The 7,177-nt window shown below is 46.9% G+C and overlaps 1 pseudogene; it reads right to left on the reverse strand.

The window, feature by feature from the left end:
• Positions 1–4,151: 4,151 nt before the first annotated feature.
• LOC116461775 (homeobox protein VENTX-like) lies at positions 4,152–4,947 on the reverse strand (annotated as a pseudogene).
• Between the last annotated feature and the right edge of the window lie 2,230 nt (positions 4,948–7,177).

Below are 7,177 nucleotides of genomic sequence, written 5' to 3' on the forward strand. Positions count from 1 at the left end.
AGTGTCTGTAAAGCTGCTGGCCTCTGGCCCTGGGGGGGGTTCCCATCCCTACCCCGTCCATTTCATGGCCTTCCAAACCACTGCACAGTTAGCAATTCACTGTCCTGAGGGACAAATGCATTGCCCTTTCTTTACTTCAATGCTGCATTCTTTAGGTGTCGGGTCCCACACAGCCAAGGCTTGGGGACTCTGTCTGTCCACGCATGCCTTTTTGAGAGGCAAACGTAACCTTTTTGGTCCCTGGGTGACTAACCTCTGTGATTGTTTTGCTCATTTGCTATAAATGACTATCTCTACCACTTGGTTAATTATGTGATTACAGCAGCCAGTGACAAGGAGAAAATTAAAAATCCATGCTGCATTTTCTATAACACTTTATTACTCTATGCAAAAGAGGGCAAATGCAATTTAGCTGAGCTGTGGTGAACAAGAGCTGCTTCCTTCCCCTCGTTTCAGCCCCTCCCTCGTCCTCCCCTAGAGAGAAGCTGTGTTAGCAGATGACTAAAGCTGGGAAGAGAGCAGGTGTGGAAGGAAACATAAATTACCATTATCCCTGACAATTCTGGACAGTACCACCCACGGAGCAGCTCAGCCAGACATTTTCCCCTGATTTCAGGAAAGACCAGTAAGTTGTGGGCTTCTGCTAAGTGCATTAGTGTAGAACAAGGTTTCAGTTTGGGCTCCATATTTAATCTTTATTTCTTTATGATGCCCTGCTATAGTTGTGCCTCTTCTGAAAAATCCAAGATACAGAAAGGGGAGGCACTGCTAACACGGAGCGAGTACAGTTCTTGGAGCTAAGACACTTGAGTTCTTGGGGTCAAGATAATCTGCCACTTACCTGGTGTCTGAGGTGGGGCTGTTGCTTATTCTTTCTAAGCTTGTTTTCTCACTTATAAATTAGGGATTTTAAAGCACCCTTTCTCTTCTCTCACATTTAACATCTCTGAAATCAGGCTGCACTGACGATGGTTGTGTTTTAGCATGTGTCAAAAATTTAATTGACTTCACTTTTTTTAACAGTGTTCCATGAAACAATATTGGGTCTTAGAATTGGCATTTTAGACTTGATGAAATAAGGTCCTGTGCAGGCTGGTTGTAGAGATTTAAAGAAGAAATATATGCTATCTATGTGACTCTCTATGCTATTGTCAGATCCCCTAGGATATGAATTCTTATCCAGGCTCCCTTGTGTCACCTAGACAAGTTATTCAAAATTGATCCCCTCACCTAGAAAATGAAACAACCTACAAACTCTCCATAAGAATTAGCCTAAGGCAGTCTAGGGCCAAGGAACTAAACAAAGCTTAGGGGTTAATAGTATCCGCACCATCTCTATCCTCGTCTACACATATTTGTAGTTGCAGAGATTCCTGGGAGTTACAAAGGTCAAAGTTAGAAAAGTTACAATGATTCCTGGGAGTTATAAAGCCTGGTCACAGGTGAGGTTTAGGGTTTATGGGTGTGAGCGGCATACATGTTTAGTTTATGTGTGTTGCTATAACAAAATGCTACAGGCTTGGTAATTTATAAGCCAGAGAAATTCATTTCTTATAGTTTTGGAGGCTGGGAAGTCCAAGATGAAGACACTGGCAGATTCTATGTCTGGTGAGGGCTGGGTTTCTCTGCTTCCAAGATGGTGCCTTTTCACTGTTACCTCTTGTGGTGGAAGGGATGGAAAAGGGTGAGCCCACTTCCTCAAGCCCTTTTATTTTATTTTACTTTATTTTATTTTATTTTTTGAGATGGAGTCTCACTCTGTTGCTCAGGCTGGAGTGCAGTGGTATGATCTCGGCTCACTGCAACCTCCACTTCCCGGGTTCAAGTGATCTCCTGTCTCAGCTTCCCAAGTAGCTGGGATAACAGGTGTGTGCCACCACGCCCAGCTAATTTTTGTATTTTTAGTTGGGACAGGGTTTACCACGTTGGCCAGGCTGGTCTCGAACTCCTGAACTCAAGTGATCAGCCTGCTTCGGCATCCCAAAGTGCTGGGATTATAGGCGTTAGCCACCACACCCGGCCCCTTTTATTTTATTTTTAAGAGACAGGGTCTTGCTGTGCTGTCCAGGCTGGAGTGCAGTGGTGCAATAATAACTCACTCCAGCCTCGAACTCCTGGTTTGAGCCATCCTCCTGCCTCGGCCTCCCAGGTAGCTGAGACCACAGGTATGTGTCGCCATGCCTGGCTAATTTATTTTATTTTGTAGAGACAGAGGCTCTCACTATGTAGCCTAGGCTGGTCTGGAACTCCTAGGCTCAAGTGATACTCTCATCTCAGCCTCTCCAGTGGGTGAGATTACAGGTTTGAGCCACTGCACCCAGCATAAGGTTCTTTTGTAAGAGTTCCCACCTTCATGACTTAATCACCTCCTAAAGGCTGCACCTCTCTATCAAATTGGTGATTAGGTTTCAGCATATGATTTTTGGGGGGACACATTCAGACCATTGCATATGGCACAGTAAATTAATATAAGGTGGAGTAGGATACATGTAATAATTGAGGTATAAAAAGGCATTGCTTGTGAATAGAAGAGGTAATTTCAGCAGACAGGTTCAGGAAATATAACACTGGTTTTGAGTCTTGAATTATGTCTGGAGTTCCAAAAAATGCAGGAGAAAGGGAAATGAAAAATGAAGCACATTTGAAAAGAGTAGGTTGTGCTCGAGAGGTGACAAATTATCTAGTTTGACTCTAGAGTATTTGGGGGCTAGAAGTGTTTGAAGGGGTTGGAGTGTTTTGGGGCAGAGAAAGAGCTATGATGGGAACTAGGTAACTGACATCACTGTCTGCCTGCTTGCTCAAGCCACGCACCTTGAAGTAATCTCTGAAGTCTTTCATTCTTCTTTTTCCTTTTCCTCCCACAGTGATCCTAGAGTAGATTCTGTAGAATCCTACCCCTCTTGCATATCATATCTCGGTTCATCTCTTTCCATCTCTCTTGCTGTCACTCTGGTCCAGGCCACCTCCACATCTCACTTGAAATCTGCAGGGGCTTCCAACTGAGTTCCCTGCCTCCTCCCTTGCCCCAGCTCAATCTTTTCTTCTTAGGGTAGCCAAACTGACCCATCTAGGCTGAATATCACATTAGTTTGCTTCCTTACTTTTCTTTTCTTTTTTTCTGGTTGTAAACACTTCCAACAAGGCAGAAATGAGTAAGGGGAAAGTGGAACTTGCTGTGGACACGGCCACAGGACCACGCTTTTGTTCCTGTTGGGATGCCTGGGTTGGTTTCACAGGTCGCCTCTCAGTCCTGCAGGCTGAACCCGTCTGTCTGGGCGCCTCGTGCTGCCTGCCTCCTGGGCACTCTGAGGTAACGTGGACTGATGCGCGCTTGTCTAAGGTTCGGGGCGTGTGGGGAGGGGTCAGCACCAAAAATGCTCCATCAATGAGGGAGAGTCCTCCCCGGGAGGGGCTTCCGTGCCTCCTATTCTGGGCACTTCGAGATTTTCTGCAGAAAGTGCTGTCCTTGAGTCATTCTGTTTTGTCCCAAGGCTGCTGCGAGGAGGGGGACAGGTGAGCACATGCTGAAGAGTGGGGACATGTGGGACAGCTTCAGTCCAGGCACAGCCGCAGTGCCCCACTTTCTCTGGCCTGAGAAGAGCAGCCCCCAGCAGGCTGCGGGTACAGTCCCGGCTCACTCACGGCCTGGAGCGCACCGCAAGGCCCCAGCACCCTGCCTTAATTTTCACCTTTGTTCCCTCCTGCTTTCCAGCTTTGGAGTCCTTGTTAAGAGGGACTCGAACCCCAAGGTTATAAACACGACACTTGCATTCCCTTCCAATCCTTCATGGTTTTCTTTTTTACACACAAAACTTACAACCTTTACTTTTTCCAATTGGAAAACCAGTTTTTCCAACATTTTTTAAAAAACAAATTATTCTTTTATCATATGCTGAAAGCCCTACCCATAACAAGCCCATTTCTGCGTTTGACTCTGTTCACTGACCCTTCATTTACTTCCTAAACGGACCCTTTTGGTAACTTTCAGTGAAGAGGTGGCTTTAATAAATATATTCTCCAGAAAGCTCCAGAACCTTTGCGTGGGTGAGGGTGAGAGGTGCCGCCACGATGTAAACAGAATAGAACAGCTGAGTCCTCCAGGTAGGCGCCAGGTGCGATCTGCATAGACCACGTGTGTGGGAGGCACGGCGTCAGAGGTGCATCCTCAAAATGCATCCCCCCGTCTCCTGCAGAGCGCACAGGCCCCAGGGCCCCGTGGACAGGGCTGGTCCCAGCGTACGCACGCCATTTCCTGGCCTTGGCGGGTGGTACGCCAGAGGCTGCCCATAACAGGAAGCCCCCGCAGAGGCCAGGGTCTCTTGTTCCACTTGGCAGAGACCCCAGAGGGAGCCAGGGGGCAGCATCAGAGCCTAGGGCCCTGGCAGGGGTGCCCAAGGGCACGGCAGCTGCAGGCCATTGGCAAGGCCAGAAGACGGTGAGTGGAAAGCACGGGGCGCGTGGAGAGACACCGAGAAGGGGCTGTTCAGCTGGGAGTCCTGCATTTGCCGTTTGTTTCATCTGGCGGTTTTGAAACCAGGTTTTTGTCTGGACGTCCGAGAGCTGCATCTCCCTGCCAGCCTTTTCCTGGGCTCCAGAGGGCCCAGGTCCTGGTGGTGCTGGAAGACGCCCTCCAAGGCGCCGACCTGCTCGGTGGTGAAGGCTGTGCCTACACAGGGGGCCTGCCAGGGGTTTGGCTTCTTACTCAACCCAGCCGCGGCCCTCTCCGGCGCAGGCAGATTTGAGGACCGAGCCTTCTTGATGCTGACGGCCTGAGGGGTCTTCTGGGTGCCGGATGTCTGGCCCGGGCCAATGTGGCTCCCGGGGGGAGACGTCGGCAGGACTGGGGGTGTGGGTCGGCCCTGAGCAGCTGTTCTGGGAGAGCCAGTCCATGGAGCCAAAGCTGGAGGGCTGCTGCCGGCCACGAGGTGGGGAGGAGGAGGGACGCATGGCGGTCAGGTGGGCCAGAGGGAAGGCCGGGTGGGGCTGGCCAGGCTCAGGATCCACCACCTGCTTCCTTCTTAAAACCTGCTAATGGTTTCTCATCAGACATGGGGTTTAAAATCCATGGGCCCATAAGGCATACGTGGTCCAGGTTCTCCGACCTTGTCTCACACCATTCTCTCCCTTGTTCCTGACGCTCTACCCACCCTGGTCTTCATAGTTCCATCGGGCCTTTGCCTTGGCTGGTTCCTTTGCTTGACGTAGTCATCCCCTAGAGGGTCATGTGGTTTGCTCCTAGTTATTCAGGTCTCCGTTTAAATGTCTCTTGCTCAGATGCCCTTCCTAATCACCCATTGTAGAGTGGTCCCCCACCCCTGTCATTCTCTAGCGCTGCTTTATTTTCTTCATAGCACTTGTACCATTTGAAATTTTTTGTTTGCTTGCTTAATTTGTCTGCTTTCTATTCTACTAAGAAATTAGGAATCTTGACTAATTTCTGATCTCTTGATTTTCCCAGTATCTCCCATGCTTGGCATTTAATTGATATTTACTGAATAAAAAGGCAAAGCTGAAGCAGCAGGCTGAGGCTAAATTTTGGAATGCTTGGGTGCATTGCTAAGGAGCCTGGACTTCACTCGATAGTTAAGAGGAGGGGCATTAAAACTCTTTTAGCAGAGGATTAATACAGTTAGAATTAAACTTTGCGGGTACTGACCCTGAAGTAGGATGCAAGATGAATTGGAGAGGGAAGAGGGTAGGAATAAGAGATCTCTTAGAAGCCAAACTTCATATACTAGATGACTTGACTCTTTCTGAAATATTTGATGATTTTCTGGCTTCTTTCTTTGCCGTTGTGCATAAGAAACAGTGTGTGGATGCTCCTCTAATACCCTGGACATAAAATCAGTAGAGCATTATTACTTTTTTTTTTTTTTTTTTTTTGGGGTGCCTCTCTGTTGCCCAGGCTGGAGTGTAGTGGCGTGATCTCAGCTCACTGCAGCCTCAAACTTCTGGGTTCAAGCAATCCTCCTGACTCAGCCTCCTGAGTTGCTGAGACTACGGGCGTGCACTAATTTTTTAACATTTTTTTTGTAGACATGGAGTCTCACTCTGTTCCCCAGGCTGATTTCGAACTCCTGAGCTTAAGGGATCCTCCTGCCTCAGCTTCCCAAAGTGCTGGGATTACAGGTGTGAGCCACAGCACCACCTGGCACATTTGCCACTTTCAAATGTCCTTATTTGTTGATGGATTCGTTCTTTCCTCACTCCTTCTCATCTCTGGACTGTCTTGTTCATTGAGGATGAGACCACGTCTTGTTCTCTTGATCCCAGAGTCTGTCACTGAGTAAGGCTCTCAAGTGTTTAAGGGATACAGATGTGGCAAGTAAATCCTTTTAAGTGTTTGCAGAAGGCTGTTATCCTGAGTCATTTCAAATTGGCCCATAGGCAAGTCTTTGTGTTGTGCAAAGCAAGGAATGGCCCCTTTAATGAACTGGGAGGCTGAGGTAGAGATAAGGGCATGATGAGGAAAAAGATGGTAATTCTATTCTTTATTTTGGTTTGTTCTCCAGACTTTGGTTTATTGTTACGGAGGTTTTCAGGTCATAAATGTAGAAGACACATTGAGATCATTTTTAGGAGAACTGAGACGGTATCTGCAGCCACAATTCAGTGTGTTTTATTTTGGGGAATGAGAAGTCGTGTTTTCATTTCATTTGTTGTTGCTAAGCTCTAAAGATTGTCAATTAGCCCTTGCCCTTGCTGGATGCCTTGGTAAATTTTTAAAATTTGTGGTCCTTGAAAAAACAAAGCAAACAGCCCTATTATTTTTCTGCACTTTTGTATCTTTATTGTATCACTTATTATAGTCTGCTTTATATTATGGTTATTTGTTGGTGTGGCTTTCTTCTCAGCTAGATTGGGAAGCCTTTAAGGCAGGAACTATGTTCATTAATCTCTTAGCATGGTGCCAGGTACATAGAAGGAGCTTAATTCATGCAGGCTGTATGGAATTTTTTGTAATTATAAATTAAGACATAGAGAAGAGGCTGTTTTTCTTTTTCTCAGTCCCCTTGGGAGCTAGATGTTGATGCCATATTTTCTGTATTTCTGTTTGATCTGAAGTCATTTATACATTGTCTTCAGGTATTTCATAAGGATTGTATTCATCTGTATCAACGTCTATATCTCTATCTGTCAGAGGTGTTTGAACTAAAGTGACTCCATCTTGAATAGG

The sequence above is a fragment of the Hylobates moloch genome, unplaced genomic scaffold (genome assembly GCF_009828535.3).
Source record: "Hylobates moloch isolate HMO894 unplaced genomic scaffold, HMol_V3 SCAFFOLD_22, whole genome shotgun sequence".
NCBI classification, from domain to species: domain Eukaryota; kingdom Metazoa; phylum Chordata; class Mammalia; order Primates; family Hylobatidae; genus Hylobates; species Hylobates moloch.